This window comes from Trachypithecus francoisi, unplaced genomic scaffold, assembly GCF_009764315.1.
Source record: "Trachypithecus francoisi isolate TF-2019V2 unplaced genomic scaffold, Tfra_2.0 Lachesis_group8, whole genome shotgun sequence".
Classification (NCBI taxonomy): domain Eukaryota; kingdom Metazoa; phylum Chordata; class Mammalia; order Primates; family Cercopithecidae; genus Trachypithecus; species Trachypithecus francoisi.
The window spans coordinates 118,602,828-118,627,069 of record NW_022681473.1 but is presented as its reverse complement, the minus strand read 5'-3'; the positions used below and the strand labels follow the sequence as shown (position 1 = coordinate 118,627,069).

Below are 24,242 nucleotides of genomic sequence, written 5' to 3'. Positions count from 1 at the left end.
AAAATCTGGTCACTAGAAAGTCATGTGGCCATGAAGTCAAGAAATATGGAATCTTCTAGCAATAAGCCATTTAATTATTACACAACTCTAATGGTTAAAGAAATCTGCATCATCCATCCTTACAGGTCTGGTGAGTGAGATATTAGTGGTTGAATCTAAGTAGCAAAGCACAAAAGCTTCATCAGCTATGACATATGGGCAAGGTATCAGAATCTTAGCAGCTCTCAAATAATAAAAGACAAACCTATGTCCCAACTACTGCCATGGTTAATATCTCAAATATATGAAATTGTTTTTGAAAATGTTTTCTAGTTTGGCCCATCAGGTGAGAGATTTCTATTTGCTCTTCTCCAAACCTGCCTTCTTCATCTGGAACATGGTTTTGTGGTTGAGAACTGAAACACTGTCCAATATTTCTCACCACTTGAGCCTAAAATATCCTTCCCCATAACTGAAGGCAAATGATTGCTTTCTCCTTTTTCTTGGTGAATATTTTCCTGGATTTTGTTTTCCAGCATTGCCTGATATTTTTCCTTGACTTATGGCAGGTGGAAGCCAAATGCTTATATTGCCAAGTGAGGTGTGGTCAGAATCAGCCAGGGCAGGAGGTTGGAAAGACTTGTTCTTTGGGATGACAACTGTGTCATGGGATTATTATCAGAATGATTCACACGTACTTTGTGTGGGAGCTGGAGCTGCAGGGAATCAGAAGCGATGGATGTGAGGCTGCTTGTACGTCCCCTTGTTTCCTGGGGACTGAGGGTTTGGTCTGTGTTTAATGTCTGTGATGTTTTCTTGGCATGACTCAACATGGGTGTACACTTTGGGTACTGAAGCTTTCAGCCTGTTATGGTGCATCTACTTTCAAATTTATGTATTAGCAAATTTCTGATCATTCATCCTGGTGAGTGCAAAATTGAACAATTATAAAGACATGCATTTAGGGTAGAATGATCATTTGGTCAAGTATAATGAAGAAGGCCTTGTTTAGTAACAGTCCATGTCCCAAAAAGCTGAAAATTTTAGTTGGCCAAGCTTTAAAGGAAATTTCTGGAGTAATGGTATTCTGTATCTTGATAGGGACTGGATTACACAGGTGTATGGATTTGTCAAAACTCAGTGAATGCACAATTAAGACTAAGGTTTCATTTCACATCAAAACAAATAGTAAAACATTAATTACTAAAAAGGAAGTTAGTGAAAAACAAATAGTGAACTCTAGTTAATGTTTAAGAAGAAAAAATTCTGCTTATATCTGCAATTTACATTGAAATACATTAAAAAAAATACGACGGATTGACAGTGGATAGAGGGCAAGATACACACATGACTCAATAAGCACCCTAAGATGTTGGTGATGGATTCTAAGTGATGGCTCCATGCAGCAGTGGGCCTGAGCTGGCTTACATAGGCTCCCCAGAGTTGATATTGCACAAATCTCCCCCAAGTCACATTGGTAACTTGAAATTAGCAATGACAAAAACATTCCCACCACAGAAATCAGCCAACAATACAGATCAGATTTTTTGTTTTCCCTCCAGAGAGCCAGTTTACAGACACACTGCTGTGTATGTGAGTTGTTGATTGTAAACTTCTTTCAACTTTGCTGTATGTTTGCAAATTTTCATAATAAAATATTGGCAAAAAGTATGACTTGGTGTGCTCTCACTGATGAAAAAATAAATTAACCGTCAGTTTTTCAACTTTTGCCTTTGAGTAAGATTTAGCAAGGCTTTCCTCTGACTGCAACAGCTAGGGGGGAAAATGATATATCACAAAAATCATGTTTTTGTAAACAGTATGGAGAATCATAGAGGCAAAGGAGACTAAAATAATGAAAATTCCAGAGGGGAATAGCTCCTGCAGAGTGAAATGAGTGTGCTGGCAGTTTTCTTTCCAAGGGGCATTTGCTGAGGCCGTCTAAAGAGTGGGCTTATTGTGAGCAGAAGAGAAGAGAGAGGAGACCCAGGGCCCTGCAGACTGGCATAAGAATGGAACATCCAGAAGTCTCTAAAGCATGGCTGACCTTCCCTGCAGGGCAGTTATTGCATCTGGGGTGGGACAGAACACTGAGGGGCTGAGCCATCCAGGAAGAGTGAAATCTCCCATAGCCTCAGAGTGCCTAGGAGTCAAAGTCACAGTAGAGGAAGAGGCTGGCAACCACACCCAACGGGACCCCAAGCAGAACACTTGGCAGATTTTGAATCCACGTGATGCGGAGGTTAAAGAGCTCAGCTTTCAGGGAAGATGTGACAGAGACACAACAGGAACTCAATCCAAAGCCTAGGAGAACTTGACTCAGCTTTATTGAGAGTTTGGGATGGAGGTTGGTTTATACAGGAAGGAAGCTGGGCTGGGAGAGATGAGTCAAATCCCCCTCAGTATCATGTTCCTTAACAGTCAAAGTCCCCTGAGAGCAGGGGTGTCCAATCTTTTGGCTTTTCCGGGCCGCTATGGAAGAAGAAGAATTGTCTTGGGCCACACATAAAATACACTAACACTAACAGTAGCTGATGAGCTAAAAAAAAGAAATTTGCAAAAAAATCTCATAATGTTTTAAGAAAGTTTATGAATTTGTGTTGGGCTGCATTCAAAGCTGTCCCATGCTTCATGCAGCCTGTGGGCCACAAGCTGGACCAGCCTGCACTAAGAAAGAGGCCCATGCTACCTGTGCCCCATGTGTCCCCCAGGAGATGGTCAAAACCAGAGTGAGTTACACCCAGCTGCAGTCCCAACCGTGACCTAGTTCACTTCCTCACAGCATCCAGTGATATCCCCTGTACTGTCTACCTAGCTAAGGAAAGGGCAAACTTTTTCTGGGGGAGAAGAACATCAACTTCAGTAGCCTTTTATACATAACAACAACAACATCTGACAAACAACCCTAAGTAATGAGATGCAAGAAGTAGGAAAATGTGACTCACGATAAATGGGAAGACATACGAGAAAGCAGATGCACAAAGCAGCCAACGGTTAGAGTTAGCAGAGAAGGATTTGAAGGCAATTATTATAAATTTTTTTTAAAATAGAGAAAAGGTTGAAAAACAGATGGAAAGATAAGTAATTTTGACAGAGGAATGGAATTTATTTAAAAAAAAAAGAGGCAAATGGACATTTCTAGGACTGCAATCTCTGAAAATAAGAACTCCCTAGATGAGTTTAACAGTGGATAGAACATAGCAGAAGTGAAGTCCCTGAACTTCAATACATGCCGATAGAAAAAATATATATATTGAAAGGCATATGGAAGAAAGAAATGGGCAGATTTTAAGAGATGTTCAAAACACAGAGAGAAGGTCTAACAAACATGCAATTGGTATCCCAGAAGGCAAGGAATAGAGAATGAGAAAGAAAAAGAAGGCAAAGCTCTTGCAGAGAAAGATGTATTACACTCGGAGTGGGAGGTCCAATGCTGGTCATTTCCCCTACTCATTGATTAGCATTGGGCAAATCCCTTATCTCCTCTGATCTTCCTTTTTCTCATCTGTAGACTTGAATTGGTGATATTTATTTCTCAGAACTTTTAATGACATCATCTATAGATAACAAAGCTACAAGGTGAATTTTTTAAAAATTATAGTCATTATTTTCATCATTATTATGTTTTCACTCAGTTACTCTAGTGAACCAGCATGCCATCATTATCCCTAGGACACTCCAGGATAAAATTACCTATGAGCCAAAATGAAAATTAAACTCTGCTTAGGTTGTGTCTCCTCTTCATTCTAAAGTTTTTTTTATTTTTACTGCACGTGTCCTCATATTTTTCCCATTTCTGTAACAGGCAAGTTCTATTCCAGAAATCACTGAATACTAAAGTTAGGAGGATGGCAAAGGATTTCCTTCCAGAGACCATTTCTTGGGACTTGAAATTCCTGAGTGGAGGGCACAAGAGACCACAGAGTGGAAAATATGCCCCCAGCTTGAGTTAGGGAGTGCTGAATTCATTCACATTCCTTAATCATTTAGTTTCCAGTCACATTAGAACTGAGTGAAAGCCCAGAATTGTATCAGGAAGGGTGCACCCATCAGACTGATGAAAATGTCGTGCAATTGTGAGCATATATGTATGTTTATATGCACAGAAAAAGTCCTAATGGAACTCATGCCTGGGAAACAAGATTTTAGATGGAAGATTTGTAACTACAGAAACCCACGCGTCCAGTTTGCTGATTTTTATCTATCTAGTAGAATTCTAAACCACTGTCTCCAAATCAGTTTATACTCTTGTTGTTGTTGATTTTACAAAGAAATAAATAATAAAAGATAGAGATCGAGCAGGTGGGAATAAAACAATAGGAAAAAGAAAAGGATGGAGAAGAAAATGAAAGCAGGATGTCTGCTGGGGTTGCCAAACCAAAATCACTGGCCATGCAGCTAAAACGACAAATAATTTTTCTGTCACAGTTCTGGAGTCTGGAAGTCTGCCAGCACGGTTGGTTTCTTGGGGGCCTCCCTCTCTGGCTTGCAGATGGCTGCCCTCTGCCTGGGCTTCTTGTCCACTGGCATTACTGGTGTCTCTTTTTCTAGTAAGGACGGCAGTCATATTGCATTAGGGCCACACCCATGGGCCCTAATTGACCCTTAACTCCCTCTTTAAGGTTCTAACTGAACCTTCATTATCTCTTCAAGGGTCATATTGGGAGTTAGGGCTTCAACATACCCATTTTGAGAGACACAGTTCCGACCATAACAAGCAGAGTGCAATAAGGGTGAAGTGTGAGTGAATGACCTCATAGCTGAAATGCTTGGCTGCATCCACACCAGCACCACATTGACCAACCCAGCAGATGAGAAAGCTGCAGACCTTTGCTGCATTTCTTTCTTGAGGGTTTGGGATTTAGGGTAGTGACGGTCTGTTGGCTTTGTCAGCTGAGGTGCATGGGTTTGGGGTCCTCAGTCTTTTCTCTTCTCACCTTTCTGATGCTCCACTGTCTGTTTTTTTCCAAATCTTACCTTCTGAGAAATTGAGATTTCTGGCCATTCTAAGTATGCCTCCAAAATCAAGCTACCAAACTCTGGGTGAGTCATGTGTAGGACAGGGAGCCACGGGACACCTGCTGTAGGCATTGAATTCCTGAATGGTTGGACACTGTGTGTCTCTGGCCCTATTCCCTCTCCAGGACAAACCTCACCCTTTCCTGCAAATGTATTTGAAATAGTACATTTCAGTTCAGCAAAGGCTGCGGATCCTGGGACTACAGCAACTCAGACACTCTTCTCAGCAAGCTCATGATCCAGTGGAGAGCACAGACAAACAGCAAGGCAGGGCCGGGCACGGTGGCTCAAGCCTGTAATCCCAGCACTTTGGGAGGCCGAGGCGGGCGGATCACAAGGTCAGGAGATCGAGACCATCCTGGCTAACACGGTGAAACCCCGTCTCTACTAAAAATACAAAAAACTAGCCCGGCGAGGTGGCGGGCGCCTGTAGTCCCAGCTACTTGGGAGGCTGAGGCAGGAGAATGGCGTGAACCCGGGAGGCGGAGCTTGCAGTGAGCTGAGATCCGGCCACTGCACTCCAGCTTGGGCGACAGAGCGAGACTCCGTCTCAAAAAAAAAAAAAAAAAAGAAAGAAAAAACAGCAAGGCAGGAGAAAGCGCCTCTGAAGAGCCCAAGGAGCAGCATGGGTGAAAACGCAGGGTGAGAGCAGGGCCTTAGGATTGGGGGAATCAGGGCACACTTCAAGCAAAGCACTTTCAGGTGTGAGGCCATTCACTAACCCTTGGGGAGGATGCGGACAATGAACAGGAATTTGGGGAATGGGTGGAGTGTGGGACGGAGGGGACTGAGTGCGAAAGAGGCAAGGGTGAGCTATTACACTCAGATGGAAAGCGTGAGTGAAGTCACAGAAGCAGGGCTGGCTGCAGCAGAGAAATGTCTTCTGAATCAGCTCATGAGCTACTCATGGCCATCAGCCTTGCTGCTTTATCAACATGTTTTTGAACAAAACTGCAAATCCGAAATTGACACCTCACCCCCTTCACCAAGTTTGGCTCTGAGCTACCTTCAGATTCCTATGGAACTCCAAGCTACCCTCAAAGGACTAAGACTTGCCATGATTGAGGATATATATAAAAATATTATTTATGTGCCTGGAGCTCAGAAAGCAATTTCCAAAGGGAAGTTCTAAAGCTGTTCTGAGCATTATATAGCCTCTGGAGATGATGGATTTTTCCCAAACATATAACAGAACTCTACACATCCTAATGAAAGTTCACAGCAGTAACATCACTCTTTTGTCTGCCTCTTACCTCCTAGCACTTCTGGAGTCTGCAGGACACATGAAGGAGTATAAGGCCTGAGTTTTGCTCTCATTAAGCTCACAGTCTCGCTGCAAAATCAATCCTGACAGAGGGAGAGCTTGGCAGTGCATCCATCCCATTATTAAAGCCTTTCCACAGCTGGTTCCCAACCTTACCTGGAGGGGTGGGTATAACGTAGCAGTAAGGCACATAGGAGCCAAATAGACCAAGGTCTGAGCCCCATCTCTGTTTCTTGCAGGCTGTGTGATCTTGGGCCAATGGTTTGACTTCTCTGAGGCTCAGTGTTCTTTTCTGTGATGATAATAGATGTAATAACTACTTCATAAGGTCCTGTGAAGATGAAATCAGCTATGTGCGTGAAACATGCAGCACTCTACCTGGAACAAAGGTCGGGCTTTCGTGACTATCCCGGCAGGACCAATTAAGGCCAACGCAAGATGCACAGAAGGGAGGCAGACATCGCTCACCCAGGTTAGGCCCCACCTGCTCCCTGCCACCAACCAAAAGAAGAGCGGGCCCCTGCACTTTCCAAACTGCCCTCTGCTCTGCACAGGACTCCTGCAGCAGCAGGATGTCTCCCAGGTTCCCAGCAGTCTGCTACATCACCGATACTGCTTGTCCTTGCCATTGTACAAGGCAGTTGTGCAGCTGCAGGCTGCCCCAGGCCAGTCAATTGCTAGTGTAGAACTCGACTCTTGCTACTTTCCTGACAAGCACAGATTTTTACTGCTTTACCTCAATCTGACCATCACCTCAGACCTTTGCACACCCCAGGAGTGTCAGGATCTAAGGTCAGCTCCTGGGGCTTCAAGAGTCACCTTTGTTTTCCTTCTACTTCCCCAGCAACTCTACAAGGGCTGAATGCATCATGTTTCAGGAAACCCTGGAGGAGGGAGACCCCGGGTGCCTATGGATACATTAAAAGGGAAGAAAGAAAGTACGGAGCTGGTTGGGTCACTGCCGCCCAGACAGAGGCAGAAAGGAGTCACATGGAGCTGTACAAGTGTTTCCATTCAGGATGAGTCACAAACCCTGGACCCTGAAACAACTTGGCAAATGGAAAGCCAAAGGGATTGTGCATGATGTCTGTGTGGGTCCCCACTGCCACGTTTCAAATACCATCTCCCTCCACACCCCGCTTTTATGCTCAGGGAAGGACAGGCACATGCACTGACCTGATCCCACTTGCCCAGGAAGCTGACTGCAGGGCAGGGTGGGGGCCTCTCTGGGGTATCTGTAAAGGGTGAGCTTCTTTATAGAGCTGGGTCAGGCTGGCTGCAGCCCACGCACCAGTCCTCTGAGATGTCCTGAGCTTGGGGAAGGGGTGCCTGGGTGAGGGTAGGAAACTGCAGTTTCAGAGGAAGAGGTGACTTGCCAACAGTATGCAACGCTGCATTCAGTAGGCACGGCACCTGCCTTTCCAAAGGCTATACTGAAGTGACTAGAAAATAACAGTCTTCCATTATGTATGTCATACTCTCGCCAGGGTTTTCACGTAAGAAGACCTTTGTCCTCAAACCTTTTCTGCTGTTTCTTCTTAACATGTCCTGCTCTCACCTGCCCTCTGTACATCCTCTCCTACCCTCAGGCTCCAGCCCTTGCCAGCTCTGCCTGCAGGTGCAAGAGTCTCCTAAATACTGTTCCTGCCCCTGTCCTTACCTCACCCTATCTATTCTCTTCAAAACAGCCAGAAGGAACTTTTAGAAATGTCAATCAGATCAGGTCCCCTCATAGTTTAAAACCCCTTCCACAACCTGGTCAGGGCCTTCTCCACCCTCACTGCTCCACTCTGAATTTCTGGAACAGAACCAAGTTTGCTCAGGGCCTTTGCAGTTGCTGTACCCCGCACCTCTTCTCTCAACAGCTCCCTTTGTCACTCGAATCTCACTTCACTTGTGACCCTTTCAGAAAAGGCTTCCTTACCACCCCCACCCCAACTCCCAAAGCACCAACATTTTCTCTACAGGCAGAAACTATACAACTAAAAACACATAAACAGAATTTAATAAGTTTAGAATAAGATAGTAAGCTCTGCAACAGTAGCTCCCATCTCTCCTGTTAATCGCACATAATTGGCACTCAGTATTTACAGAATAAATCCTACCCCACGCAACTTAGGGTGCCCACATTTCTTGGTGAAAGAGCCTGGAAGTTTCCTGCCCAGGCAGAGGGGAGCCAGGCAAGCTGGCCATAGGCACAAGAAGCCCGTCGAGGACGTGGAACCGCACAGTCCCTGCCTGCAGTGCAGCCCCCACCTGGAAGGGATTCTCAGGGAACTAGAGGCCATTGCTGCCCAGTCATTGGCTGAATCTGGTGAAAATCATTTTGTTCATAGTTGCTTGTTCTTCTCCCAAGTTCCTCTCTCCACGAAGCTCCTTGAAGGTACATTCAGGAATTTATCATCATGGCACTTTTTTTGCCTGTTTCTAACCTATCATTCCATATATATTCAGCGTTATTCATTATGCACCAGAGAAACTGATCCAGGGCTCTGGAATAGATCTCTAAATTCCCTTCAGAGTCAGCATTTGATGGTTTACGTGAAAATGTGTTCCACCTGGAATCAGGGTGCATTTGGGTCAAGCCTTTAAAAAAACAATTCAGGCTTAGCTGGGCCATCCAAAAGAGATTATAGACGCTCCTGCACAGCAGGTATCCCAGGGAATGGGGTTCTCACTCACCTGACCCGAGCGCAGTGTGAAACAGCATGAGATGATGATGAGGCCCATATCCTGACCCCTCCAGGGCTCAGTATTTAGCTTCCCTGTGCTTAGTTTTCTCTTCCTGGAATGTCTCTACTCTAAGTGGAGACACCATTAAAAAGGGTTTTAAATTGAGCTATGAGAAACATTCTCCGCATGAGATTATAAAATCCACACATGAGACTGGCAGTTCTTCAGCTCAGAGGCACCTGGGGTGCTTGTTAAAAGTGCAGTCTCCGGCTCACTTCCAGAGTGCTGACTCGGTGCACTGGTGGCACCTAAGAATCTCTATTCATGAAGCCTCCAGTGATTCTGGTGCAGAACTTGTAGTGGAAAACCGCCCGCACTCGGTGTGACAGAACCCGTGCCCGGCAGAGACACAGGTTAGACAGGCTCTAGGGCCCTTGCCTCGCCCATCTCTTGTGTCTATAGGAGACACAGGAGGTTCTGAGCAGGCTCTTTGTGTGTGCCTGTAGCCACCGAGTTCCAGAACCCTCAGTCACCTGAAGGGCCTGTCTACATGATGCCAGGTAGCTGGACAGTTAGAGAAGACAAGGCCGTTCATTTCCAGAGCTACAGGATTAGTAAACCCAACTTCTAGTACATGAAAATTCTTCATCTTTAGATCAGGGAACACACCTTCAGGTTATCAAACCTCCAGAAAACGAGTGTGACTTCTGACCGTCCCTTCCTCTCCTACTGAGCCAGCTGAAAGAATTTAAAGAACAGCAAGCTTGACTCTGCCCAAAGGGGTATTTTCCTCGTGTCTTCGGAGACTTTGGTTGCTCTGCTCCCACTGTTTAGAGGTTATGGCAGGAATTTCAAAGCTCTTTTAACAAGTCTCTTATCCACCCTCATACACAAACCTACAAAACCAAATTCACGGTGCATCTGTCCCCAAGGTTAGAGAATTCGACACGTAGGTAAAGAGTCATTAGAGCACATTTCCCAAGAGCGGCCTCACTGATTCTCACTGTCCACATAACCAAGAGCCTGCAAGAATACTGGAAACCTCCACCCCAAGGGTGGGGACAGGGATATGCCAGAACCCACGCAGCGTTATTCATTATGCACCAGAGAAACTGACCCACCCGCAGGAACAGCTGCATGGGCTCTTTCGGGCCTGACCCCTGAGAACCCTCTCCACAAGCAGACCCAGTACCTCCCCAGGGCTCACCCACCTTAAAGGATCCATCTGGGGCAGATGGGGAGAAGGCAGCCCTCAGAGAACTTCTACGAGTCTGTGGGTCCACAAAACAGACCTAGAGGAAGAAAATCCAAGGCTCAGGACTTCTTTTGTCTTCATGGTGAGACTTCTCCTCCTCTCTGCTCTTGCAGTTCCACATCCAGCCTATAAAAAATCAAAAGCTGAGAGAATGAGAGCAATCAAGGAGCGTTCTTCCCATCGTGGCCCTTCCCACACAGGCACCAGGAGTACCTTTGGGCCACAGCCAGTAGAATATGTCTAGCATTGCCATTGACGCAAGGAGCGAACTTCTTGGGCGCTAGGCCCAGGCAGCTCTGAAGACTCCAAAGAGCAAGAGTCCAGTGAAAGGGGAATGATGTTTATAAATCATCCAGATGTCAGCACCAGGACAGGAGGTGCACCTACCCAAACTGCAAGGCCAAGGTCATGAGCATCCTACACTTCAGGGAGAGAACAAAGAAGACACGCTGCTGATGCCTCCCACGGGCAGGAATGGGCGAGGGGCACCTTCTAGAACCAGCAGGTTCTGGTCCCCAGAGGTACTGCTAAGAGCAATAAATGCACCGGCTCTGTTGGATCTCAGAGAAGGACTACCAGATTTCTTTCATTTAAGCAGCAGAAGCGTTGTTGGCAAGATAATCCTTGCGTTTTCTTACTGAGTTCCAGAAGCGGTTACTACACGCCAGTGAGCCAAAAGAGCTAGAATTCTGGAGTCATATGGGACCCTATAGATGTGGGACCCAAGGACATACATCCACAGGGAGAAGGTAACACAAAGGGAAGACTGGGCGATGGTGAACTGGAGGTGCAGATGCCATGGAAAGTTGCCAGCCCTGCTCAGCCCCTGTGCTAACTCCCTGTTACCATGTAAGAAATTGGTGCCAGGTTTGTCAGAGCTAATGATTTTTCAATATAAGCCCCAAATTCAGATTTTTATGTGAAATTTCCCAATTTTAAAATGTTGGCAACCAACTCAATGTTATTTAAAACACTGCGGAGGCCAAATTAAACCCATCTGGGGAATGGCAGATGTGGCCTCTGGACCTGCAGCTCATGACTTCTGATACGCATCAATTACTTCATAACCAGTCATGACAATAGCTGATGTTAACTGAGTGCTTCACACATATTACTCCATTTAGTCTGTGCAGTTGAGGAAATTAAGTTGATAGGAGAACAGGTAACTTCTCCAAGTTTGCATGGCCGTATAAGCGGGGGAGCCAGGACGAATCCAGGTCTGACTAACGTCAAGTGCTCTTAGCCATGGATGATATTGCAGTTTCAGGAACAAACGGTAGTTGCCCTTAAACCCGTTCATTCCAAGGGACGGCGTGCTGAAATTGACAATGGATATTTGAACTGCTTAGTGTTTCTGGGAGGGCAAGACCCGGAAAGACAGGCTAACAAAAAAGAAGCTACCGTCTTGCCTGTGAGCAATGACCGGAGAGTTATATTGAGAGTATCACCCACTCTCCATAGTGCAAAATCCCTCCCTGGCCCATTGGGTGAGGGTTCTAGCTCCTTGCTTTTTGGAGTGGCTAGTGGATCAGCTGTATTGACTTTACTCAGAGCTCATGAGAAAGGCAGAATCCCAGCCACACCACATTTCCTGAACAGGTCCGGGAAGCTTGGGAAGCCTGCGACTCACCCCTTTCTGACTTGTTCTCCAGTCTGATGTTGCCTTTCAGCTCCTACCATCTTCCGCATAAGATAGCCAACTCCCTAAAGACAGAGTCTTCATCATCCATTTCTTTTTTGCCTCTTCCTGAGTGTAGCCTACAGTCAATTGGGTCCCATCAACCCCGGGGCAAATAAGGAGCTCAAACTAGAAGTGATGTGTTCCTAAAACTGCAGCCACAGGTTAGCTCTGGCCAGCAGGCTCATGGCAGGCCCTCAGAAATACAAGAAAAATCACAACGACATTTTAAGTTCCCCAAATCTTCTTGTGCTGTAGGGATAAAAGTGGCACTTGTCAGCCGGCAGCTCACACCTGTAATCCCAGCACCTGGAGAGGCTGAGGTGGGAGTCTCGCCTAAGGCCAGGAGTTCAAGACCAGCCTGGGCAACATAGTGAGACCCTGTCTCTACAAAAAATAAAAAATAAATTAGTCAGGTGTGGTGGGGCATGCCTGTAGTCCTGCCTACTTGGGATGCTGAGGCAGGAGGATTGCTTGAGTCCAAGAAGTCAAGGCTGCAGTGAGCTATGATCCCACCACTGCACTCCTGCCTGGGTGACAGAATGAGACCTTTTTTTCTAAAAAACAAAACAAAACAAAACAAACAAACTAAGGTGGCACCTACACCCAAAAAGTGTATCTACTCCATAGGCAGAAGATGATGGCTGCTGTAGGCTCATTGATTCTAAAAATTGTTTGTCTGCTCTTAAGAGAAGACTTGGATTCTTGGCAGGGCAGAAGTTCTTGGCAGAAACCCTTGCAAAATGTTAAGGACATAGTTGTGAACCTGGAACTGGGGTGCTGGGGTGAATCCCGCCTGCCTGGACTGCAGCTGGAGCATCAGACAGCTGCACACCAGGATTTCTCATCTCCTGCTCGTAGACCTTCCCACAGAATCTCTTTGCTCCATGGCACATGGTTGGTTTTTGTTATTGTTGTTCCAGAAAATGGGGCAAACTCCTGTCCTTGACTCTTCTGCCATCACTGCTAAACTTCCAACCACCTCTATGTGTTGGGATACCGTGGTAGAGAAACATCATGGCTGTGCAAAGGATGGACAGGTCAGTGGGCTCCCATCCCTGCCAAGTCTCCCAGGTCTCCTCAGTCATCACGGTTTGCAGGAAAATTCTCCCTGCCCCTCAGGCAGCCTGAATTCCTTAAGCACATATGTCACCTCCAGCTCCTGCCACAGCCCTCACCTGCCTGGGAGACTGTAATTGCTCAAGGAAAAATCAAGTCAAAGTTCCCAGCGTCCCTCTCCCCACAGACCCTCGTTGTGCACACATGCAGCTGGAAAGCCTCTCCTGGCTCCAAGTCGCTGTGGCTTTCCATTCCAGTGAAACTGTGATGTTGCTGTGGAAACAACCAGTGAGGTGTTGCTCTGGCCACATCCCAGGCGGAGGGCCTGCAGCCCACACCACAGTCACGCTGGGCACTGGTAGCCAGGAACCCCTTGCCGCCCTCACCACCCAGGGCAGCCCTGAGCCCCAGCGGGGCTGTTAGTAGCCCAGTATGTGCATGTGCATCATAGCTGAGGGTGTGTGTGTGTGTGCGCATCATAGTCCAGTGTGTGTGTGCATCATATTCCAGTGTGTGTGTGCATCATATTCCAGTGTGTGTGTGTGCATCGTACTCTGGTGTGTGTGCGTGTGTGTGCATCACAGTCCGGTGTGTGTGTGTGTGCATCATAGTCTGGTGTGTGTGTGTGCATCGTAGTCTGATTTGTGTGTGTGCATCATAGTCCGGTGTATGTGTGCATCATATTCCAGTGGGTGTGTGTGCATCGTACTCTGGTGTGTGTGCGTGTGTGTGTGCATCACAGTCCGGTGTGTGTGTGTGTGTGCATCATAGTCTCGTGTGTGTGTGTGCATCGTAGTCTGATTTGTGTGTGTGCATCATAGTCCGGTGTGTGTGTGCATCACAGTCTGGTGTGTGTGTGTGCATCATAGTCCACTGTGTGTGTGTGTGTGCATCATAGTCCAGTGTGTGTGCGCGCATCATAGTCTGGTGTGTGTGTGCATCATAGTCCGGTGTGTGTGTGTGTGTGCATCATAGTCCACTGTGTGTGTGTGTGTGCATCATAGTCCACTGTGTGTGTGTGTATGCATCATAGTCCAGTGTGTGTGTGTGTGCATCATAGTCCAGTGTGTGTGCGCGCATCATAGTCCGGTGTGTGTGTGCATCATAGTCCGGTGTGTGTGTGTGCATCGTAGTCCGGTGTGTGTGTGCATCATAGTCTGGTGTGTGTGTGTGTGTGTGCATCATAATCCACTGTGTGTGTGTGTGTGCATCACAGTCTGGTGTCTGTGTGTGTGTGTGCATCACAGTCTGGTGTGTGTGTGTGCATCACAGTCTGGTGTGTGTGTCTGTGCATCGCTGTCTGGTGTGTGTGTGTGCATCGCAGTCTGGTGTGTGTGTGTGTGCATCATAGTCTCGTGTGTGTGTGTGCATCGCTGCACACAATTGTTTTCTTTTCGCCTTAGCCCAGCCCCTCCAAGCACACAAAAGGCACATTCTTGGGAGAAAAAATGTATTTTTTTCTACATTCCAGCTGCCTGAGCTAAGCGTAGGAATGAATGGTTTGGGAAAAATCTCACACAGGAATAAATTTACAAGGGACAGCTGAGCGGATAAATTCAGTCCCTAAAGAGGGGCATTACGAGGGCTTTTGGCAGGAGACTTGCCCCTTGTGCAAAGCTGCCTAAAAAGAAAAACAGAGCAAGAGAGGGGAGCTTTCAAACCCACCCTAAAACAAACCTTTCAGAAATCCCTTTCACTCACTCTAGCTGCTAGCATTTAAAGACGGAGAAGGCCCATTACCAAAAGCAAATAAATCCTTTCTCAGTGGACCTCATGTGCCCTGAGCTTCCCTGGAATGCAGGCTCTTGTCCCTCTCTGGCTAAGGAGGATCATTCAAAGTTGCCCAGGTTTTCTGACTTGACCTGTTGTCTGCAGACTTCATGACAAAAGTGGCGTCTGACCTACAGGGTATTTGGCAAAAAGTGTTGATTCATTAGAAGTTCCCCTTTGTTAAAGAGTGAACCCAGGCCAGGCATGGTGGCTCACACCTGTAATCCCAGCACTTTGGGAGGCCGAGGTGGGCAGATCACCTGAGGTCAGGAGCTTGAGACCAGCCTGCCCAACATGGAGAAACCCCGTCTCTACTAAAAATATAAAAATAAGCTGGCTGTGGTGGCAGGTGCCTGTAATCCCAGCTACTAACGAGGCCGAGGCAGGAGAATCACTTGAATCCTTGAGGTGGAGGTTGCAGTGAGCCGAGATCGCTCCATTGCACTTCAGCCTGGGTGACAGAGCGAGACTCCGTCTCAAAAAAAAAGGGGGTGAACCCAAGTGAATCCAATAGAAGACAGGCCAAGAGCAAACCGGGAGCTAGAGTTGGAGCTGGAGCTGGAGCTGAACAAACATGCAGTGTTTGTTCCTTTGAGTCCCCATAGCTGTTTTCTACAATGATTGGGAGGGAGATTAGGCCGGAATCATTTTTGGACACTCCCTCCCTAAAGGGGCATCGAATGCTTTCTGCGTCTCTCCTGTGTCCCTGCTGCCTCCTTGACTCACTGCAATCTGTGGCTGGTTGCTGGAATTAAGAAAACCCTGTGATTACTTTGAGGTCTCAAAACTCAGTGAACCCATATCCTCTCTCTTTTCTCTGGAAACCAAATCTTAGAATTTTTACAGCTGGAAATGACCCTTCTGCTCCTTGTCGCAGATTTTCCCAGGCTCTTCCACTCCCTGGAGAGCCTTAGACTCTCAGCCTGGCCAGCTGGGTTCCCATGGGACTGCTGAGCTGCCAGTCATCAGCAAACATGCTCATGTCGCATGCCTTGAGCTGTGCTGTGCTAGTACTGTCAACCCTTCTCCACGGATGCTATTACTTCTGAAGTTATCGTGGCCAGTGAGTATGAAGCATTGACAGCTCTGTCCTGCACTGTCCACTTAGAGACATAGAAAGATGTATACAAAATGGTCAGTCCCTGCCCGCAATGAGCTGAAATGCTGTTGATAAGGTAATAATGACGAGTTATTGAGTGCTCGCTACACTTCAGTCCCCTAGTTTTTCACCTGGCGATTCACCATGGTAAGAACTTTATTTGCATTTAGTGTAGTAATTAAATGCATGGGCAGAATCTGACTAATTTGCCAGGACACAAATCCTGGGTCTATGAATCAGCTATGCATCCTTGAGCATTAACCTCTGAGAGCCTCAGTTTCCTCATCTGTAAAATAGAGAGTAATATCTGCCTTTCAAGAATGCTGTGAGAAATCAGTGAAACAGTGTTTGCAAAGCTCTTAACTTAAGTGACCAATCATGTTGAGCTAGGGACTGTCCTGTTGAAGGGGGCATCTCTCTCTCTCCAACCCCTTCTAGCCAGCAAACTTCAAACCCCAGCTCAGAAAGAAGCCTGGAGAAGGCAAGAGAATGAGCAGCTCCTGAGCTTCTCAGAACCTGCAGAACCTTCCTACAGCAACGATTCAGCTGTGGTTCTAAAGTGTTTCCTAACATTCATGTGGCCCAGATCTGTCCTCTGCTTGCTTCTACTCAGTTAGCTTCCTTCAGAGGCAAAACGATTATACCAGAATCAGGACTATGCATAGCGTCCCAAGTTTGCCTCTTTTAAAAGCTGCCTCCTATAAGCTTGTATCCTTGGAGAGGCCACTGTCTGAACTTCAATTTACCCATCTATAAAACTGGTATATGATAGTCTCAGTAATACTTGATGTAAAATTTTGAGATTATGTACCCAAAATACTTAGTATATATATTCAATACATGGTTAGTATTATTCTTGCTATTTTTACTGACACATGAAAATGTTTTGTGAACCGCAAAACTCTGAACAAATGTCAAATATCATTAGCTATTCTTCAATTTTATCAGAAATCACACACAACACTCCTGGTGCCACGTGAAAAAAACACTCAGGGCATGGCCCTGCCTCCATCTGGCAGCACATGCAGCCCATGGGCAGGATCCACAGCCTGCAGAAGACCTCGGTCCAGCAGACATGTTCAAGCGGGTTCAAGTGGGTTCAAGCAATTACACGCCTTGCATCTTAGGGTCAAGTTCATTACTGGGATGGAGTTGGAAGAAGCAGTCTAGACAGGCTCCTTTCCTGCAATGATAACAGTTCCTACAGTCCTCTTGGAGAAGCACGGACTTTGGCTGTTAGGTAGCCGGTGTAGGAGAAGGTGAAGGGGAAGTTGGAGCTGTTCTTGGGGCTATGCCTGTACCGCAGGCCCCAGGCATGGTTTTCATAAGCAGTTATTAGTAAGTGGACAATAACCACTTATTAAGGTTAAGTGACATGCATGCTTGACAGAATGAAGCAACATGGAAAAGGGAATTTACTGATACTTTCTGGTTGTAAGTTATTTCTTTAGAAACATCAGGGCCCTGCTCTGCCCTGACAGAATGGAGGTTTTGGCTTTTAGGGGAATTCAAAATTCAAGAAAGAGATTAATCTAGGAGAAAATGATGATTTTTCTGAAGGGTGTGGGTAATAGTCACAAGAATGATGATACTAGAAATCGCGAGGAAAAGAGCCTCCTCAGGGAGGCTATGCATCCAAAACAAATAGAGTTATCCTCAATATTTACTGCTGGCCCATGACTCCATACAAAAAGGGCACAAAGTACTCTACACACATCACTTATTTTGTTCTGTTTACAATTCTTGGAAGTCATTGTTATTGCTATTATTTACAGAAGAGAAAACTGAGGTTCAGGGAGATTAACCAATGTGCCCAGCATTGCCCAGCTAGCATCTGGTCAGAACAAGATTCCAATTGGCTCTTGCTGCCTGGCTCTAGAGATTACACCCAAGGCTGACTGTGGCTATTCTTATGACATCAATCTGTAATGTCCACTCTTGTTTCCAAGGGTGGCAGAGACTGCTACTTGTCTTCTGATACCTGTTCTTACCTTTTTAAAAATAATAGAACCCTATAAAAATTAGCCGACTACACAACCACTTGGAATAAAGACATATTTTCCAGTGTCTCTACAGCTAGATGTAGCCATGTGACTAAGTACTGGCGAGTGGGATATAAGTTAAAGCAATGTGTTCAATATCTGGGAAGTGTCCTTAAAGAGAAGGCATGTGCCTTTCCCCTCCCCTTTTCTTTCTTTTTCCAGCTGGCTAGAATGCAGATGTAATGACAAAAATTGGAGCCACTGTCTTGGACCACAAAATAGAAATATTGAAGATGGCAGAGGAGTGGTATAGAACAAGGGCGGTCACTGATGACTGCAGAGTCACAATTACAAGTCTCGTCTGCCTCCCTACAACTTAATGTGAGATACCAATAAATCTTAACTTTGATTAAACTACTGTAATTTAGGGTTTTCTGCCACTCAGTTGGATAGAGACCTATCTATCGCACAAGACACCTCTGTTCTTTGCCCATACTACTTAACGCCATTGTTCCTTTCTACATTCTCTTCTTTTCCTCCTCTACAATTTCATCCAAATGGATTCAAATTACATATGTATCAGATTAATGGCAGACCACCAAAGGGGCAGAAAGACAGCCTGCGACCTCAGGGGAAGGCAAGTGTGGGTTGGGGCCAGGGTCCATACTCTTGGAGGCAACGTTCTTGGGCCTGACCAGCAGGGAGGGAGTGGCCCAAGAGCAGCTCTTCCTAGTCTATCAGTCTCCGGTCCATTTATGAGGCCAGGGATGAGTCTTGCCAACAAAATAGTCTTTCCAAGAAAATAAACTCAAGTCACCCTGCTCTTCTGGTTTCTCTCCTGCCATCATTCCCAGAAAGTCTAAAGTACACGAAGTTGGCTGTCATGGAACATCTGTCTCCTGTCCCACCCAAAAGTACCAGATGCCAGGACGGTCCGAGCCAGACTGAACTGGACTTTCCTCTCGTACATGTGTCATCTTTGCTTATCTTCCAGGACAATCCATTTGAGCATGGCTGCAAAGAGAAGTGATTCTTTCCTTTCCCATGGAAATGCATCAAACACTTCCAGCATGAGGGAGATCAAAAGTCCCCTGATCATTGAATCCTAGAGCTAGAGAGACTGCAGAGGTCATCTTGTCCCCCCAAAGATGGTAATCTTACAGCTACAGGAAGCGGCCTAGTCAAATCATTTGTTATTGGAGAGCTGGGACCACTAGTAATATTAACAGCGACAACAACAGCAACAATTAGGCAGCTCTTTCTATGTACCAAACACTGAGCTGAGCGTTTAACGCGGACTACTCATTTAATCCTCACAGCAGCCCTATAAAATAGGCTCAGGGAGGTTAAATAATTAGCCTGTTTTTACAAGCTATTAGCTTGTTGAATCAGGATTCAAATGAGGTTTATTTGTTGCTTGAGCCTAAACTAATCTCTTTTCACAGCATTATACTATGACCTGATTACATGTCAAAACAAAAAAAGGTCACAATTTCCCCTCTATTAATCCCAACAGGAAAGCCCAGAGGCTCACAGAGTTGTTGTCATTGGGCTTTTTTATACACAATGCTGTCCTCTGGGCCTCCCGGACACCTTGATACAGACGGTCCCCTCTGTGGGAGTTTAAGATCAACATTTGGCAGAAAGTTGGGCATCACTTCTATTCCCAGGCACCAATCTGCACAAACACTTTCAAGGTTCAGGCAAAAAGCTCAATGTCAGGATTTCCCCATCCTGCCACCACTCTCCCCTCACTGGTTTATTCAGTCATTCCAGAAGTCTTACTGAGTCAAATAAAACGGTGCCCAGCATTAAGGATAAGAATAAAGAGTTGAACAAAACATGATACCTACTTTTCAGGACCATTTCATTGGAGAGATGGACAATAAATAAATAATTGGCCGGGTTTGATTGTGCGTACCTATAGTCCCAGCTACTCAGGAGGCTGAGGTGGAAGGATAGCTTGAGCCCAGGAGGTCAAGGCTGCAGAGAGCTATGATGGCACCATTGCTCTCCAGCCTGGACAACAGAGCAGGACTCTGTCTCTGAAAAAAATTAAGATAAAGAACAAATAATTATCTAGTGGCAATTGTGACAAGTGCCACATAGAAAAAGTTCATGGCACTTATGACTGTAGCTGGGACTACAGGTATGCACAACCAAACCTGGTCAATTATTTATTTATTGTCCATCTCTCCAATGCACACCTGGTGAGGAAATGGAATGTGAGATGGATAGAAACTTGGTAAATTCAAGAAACTGAAAGAAAGCCAAAGCACCCAAGCAATGAGTAGGAGTCAGATCATTCAGGGCCCACAAGGCTGTGTTAATAACATTAGACTTGACCCTAAGAATGGTGCACAACTGTAGATTTCTATACAGGTGAATGACAGAATCTGATTTGACTGATAAACAATCACTTCAGCATTTGAGTGCAGAAGACATCAGAGTAGAGGCAGGGAGGCGTCTTAGAGGTCATCACAGTTATCCAGATGAGGGATAAAGGAGTAGGGCTGAGGAGGGAGAGCGGTGGATGGAACTGAGGGAGCTGACAGAGCCAACAGGAGCTGCATGTGAGAGTGTGGAACTCAGAAGACTAGGCTTATCTAGAGATGCACCACCGGGAGTCGTCATCTTCAGAGAGTATTTGAAGGCATGAAAGTGGTCGAGATCTCCCAGAGGGAAGTAGAGTAGGAAGAAAAGGTGGTCTAGGATCAAAACCTAAGGAACTCTAACATTAAAGATTGGGCAGAAGAAAAAGATCCCTCAAAGAACACTGAGGGAATGAATGGCCAGAGATGTGGGAGGCAAACCAGGAGAGTGTGGAGTCCCAGAAGGCAGCAGAGCATTCCAAGAAGGAAGGAATGGTCAGTGGAGCTGAAAACCCCATCATGGACAAGAGAGATGAAAGATGAGCGGCATGGGCTTCCGGGTTGGTGAGTGCACCCTGGGGAGGCAGTGGGACAGGAGAGGGCGTGGAAGTCCTGCCTCCCCCCACCGGCTCTCTCTGGGGGTCTCTTCCATCTCATCCGGCTGCTCCTGAGTTGTAGTCTCCTGAGAATATGTTTAATTTATTTCATTAATAAGACATGTAATGGCACTTTAAAAATTTCAAAATTCAGGAAAAAATCAAAACATTGCAAGTTAAGATTTTACAGTTGAAGATTTTTTTTTTTTTTTTTTGAGACAGAGTCTCGCTCTGTCGCCCAGGCTGGAGTGCAGTGGCCAGATCTCAGCTCACCGCAAGCTCCGCCTCCCGGGTTCCCGCCATTCTCCTGCCTCAGCCTCCCGAGTAGCTGGGACTACAGGCGCCCGCCACCTCGCCCAGCTAGTTTTTTGTATTTTTTAGTAGAGACGGGGTTTCACCATGTTAGCCAGGATGGTCTCGATCTCCTGACCTCGTGATCCGCCCGTCTCGGCCTCCCAAAATGCTGGGATTACAGGCTTGAGCCACCGCGCCCGGCCCAGTTGAAGATTTTTAGAGTATTGCTATTAACTGAAGAATCTGAAAGAGACGGACTTAACAGAGAAGCAATCGCAATTTATATTTTAAATATTACTTCTTGAATATGACTCCACTACTTGAGAAACTTCCCAGCTTAAAGATGTATACAACGGCATTGGCTGTCCTTATTTTTAAATCTGTTAACATCACTTGAGAGTGTTCTATAAAATTTAGAATGTGATTTTCCTAACATGTAGTCATGTGTATCTTACTGAGGGAGCGTTTTGTTTAAATATCATTCCTGAATAAGGATTAAAATATATCTACCATTATACATTTATGCTTCATGACCAAAGACAATGTCAAGTATTTTAATGTGGTTACATTTAGCCAAAATGGGAATTGCTGTTCAATGGGTATAAAGTTTCATTATGCAAGACGCATAAGTTCTACAGATTTGTTGTACAATATTGTCCTTAGTTAACAATACTGTATTGTGCACATAAATCTTTTCAAGTGGAAAGATCTCATGTTAAGTGTTCTTACCAAAATAAAATGAGTTAATTTAACCTCTTTATAACTTTAATACATTCTAGTGATTCTAGATTTCCAGAAAGTAAAATAATCTGTGAAACTGCCCATACTCACTATTATTAACTATTCTTTTTCTAGTGCTTGTATCAGCCACAAAGATTCTGAATAATTAGATATACCTTCTACTTCGAGTAGATATAAGTTGATATTAAAAATAGAACAAAAAAAGACAAATAATATTCATAGGGGAAGGCAACATAATTATTGCCTGTAGCAAGAACTATTTCAGTAAAATGGTGACAGTGGAAGCCAAATTGGAGTGAAATACAGAGTGAATTAAAGGTAAGAATGTGGAGACAGCCATTTCTACAGACCCTGTTTCATTCCAGACTTATCCTGGGTTAGCTCTAGCTCACAACACATCCAGGGTCACCCTAATTCTCACCTCAGTTCCATGGGAAGAAAATGTCAGAAGATTGAAAGCAAAGCATCCTGGCTCTAGTCCAACCCCAAGACTAAGAGAAATGATTGGAGAAGTAAAAGCACTAAATCTAAGCTCATATGAATTGGGTCAATATTTTTTTAAACCTTGCAATATTAAGTTATCTCATAAAGTTCTATGTAGGTAATTTTCTAATAAGCTAGGAGTCAACTACAAGCTCAGAAAAATAGAGGTAACTTGATGCCAACAGAATTGGGGCAAAGAGATGTGAAGGAAGCCAAGGGGAGCAAGGAAGGGGAATTAAAGAACCTGTCCAAAGACAGGATGTGATTAAGCAGAAGTAAAGCCATCACGACTGAGCAACAGGAGAGCCAATGACACCTGGCCAGGCAGAAGCACTCAAGGTGAACAGGGGCATGAGAAACTTACACCATGTTGGGTATAAGTTATAGTGACAGAAGTCACGTTGGCTCGAGTCTGGGCTTTTAACCACATGCATACAGCCCCAAATATCTCTCGCCTCCCCTGTGAGCTATCATTAGTCTCATTTTACATATGAAGACTTGCCTTGGACACACAGACAGTAAGTGGTAGAACCAAAATTCTGTCCCAGACCACTTGACTCAGGCCCTGCAATGCCGTTCTGCAAGATGTGAGCCCGGCCAACCTCACTCCTTCCTGCTGTGATGAATCATTAATCAGAGGTGGAGACTGGACCTCTATAGACCCGGAAGTCAGAGCAACGTGCCGTTCTCCTGATCATATCATCTTCCACAGCCGGGATCTCGGGGGGAGGCAACCCTCATGAGGTCACCAAATCACTCACTCAGCCCTGTTTCTACTCCTGATACAGCAGAAAATTCCTCAGCATAGCTCTCCTGCTGAAACATCTCTTTCCATCATCTTAAGATCATACCTTTTACAGGAACTGAACAGCTAAAGCAGCTCCAGAAGCAAACCAGAAGTACCAGTTGGTGCAGAGAGAGAAAGCAGTTCCTTAACACCCGCCCTACTTCCCCACTTGGTGTGGCACTTGGCCTTTAAGCCTTTTGAATCTTCCCACCTATTACAAAGTTTGCACAGTGGAGAAGAACAAGGGAGGCGAGCGAGCAGCCATCACATGTAATTGCATAACATCTCTGACAGAAGCCACTTTTGTCCTCATTCATTGATCAAACACTCACGATGACCCATGGGCTCTGACATGCAAACAGCAACCAGACTCCATGCAGACTGATGGATCAGGAAGTCAGCCCGAACTGGGTATGCATGTGCAGCTGGATTTTCACATCGTTGTGTGTCTGTGTGTGAAGCTGTGTGTGTATCCCTAAGAGACAGCTTGCAGATTCTCCAGTCTTGACTGCTTACTTCCTCTGGTCTACCCTTCTGGATACAGGTTGGTGCTTGAGAGAGCGGGACACAAGTATCTCATTCTGCTGAGTGTCAGGCAACATGAAGCATGATGTCTGGGAACCAATTCAGTTTGTTTGCATCTTTATTTCAACTGAAGCTCTTCCGTTCCCACACGCCCCAGGGATGAGGTTCTCGAGCGTCCCATGGGGCCTGCTGGAGCTATTTTCACGGTTGCTAAGTAATGCCAGGCCTGCTTCAAGCCTGGTGAGCTCACAGCTATGCTGGGGCGGTGTCTGCTGGTGATCTGGGTTTAGCATTATAACAAATGTAAAGAGAAAGGAAAGGTGTGTGGGCAAACAGCACACGTAAGAAGTGACAATGTGATGAAGGATGAGTCGATGTGGGGCCTAGAGCCAGGAGAAGCAGTGAGCACCATGGGTAGCATCTACTCTTTCCAGGTATGAGCTACGCACCATGGCACACACGAGTTCATCTAACAGGGATGGCACAAAGGCAGGAGAGGCAGCTGCACGACAGCAGATGCTTGTCCTCTTGGTCACTGCTGTATGAGCTATGAGCTCATGCAGTGCCTGGCACTTGGAAAGAACTGAGGAATTATCAATCAAGTAGATGAATCACAGTGTTTAAAAGCAGGAAAGAGCTGTAGCTGTCATCTAACCCAACTTTCTC

The 24,242-nt window shown here is 45.7% G+C and overlaps 1 long non-coding RNA gene across 1 annotated transcript; it reads right to left on the bottom strand.

The window, feature by feature from the left end:
* Nucleotides 1–6: 6 nt before the first annotated feature.
* Nucleotides 7–23,199, bottom strand: LOC117080408. Its single transcript, XR_004435818.1, has 4 exons — nucleotides 23,116–23,199; nucleotides 10,147–10,316; nucleotides 6,419–6,554; nucleotides 7–155 (listed from the first exon to the last, which is right to left on the bottom strand). It is a non-coding gene; the product is annotated as an uncharacterized LOC117080408 (long non-coding RNA).
* Between the last annotated feature and the right edge of the window lie 1,043 nt (nucleotides 23,200–24,242).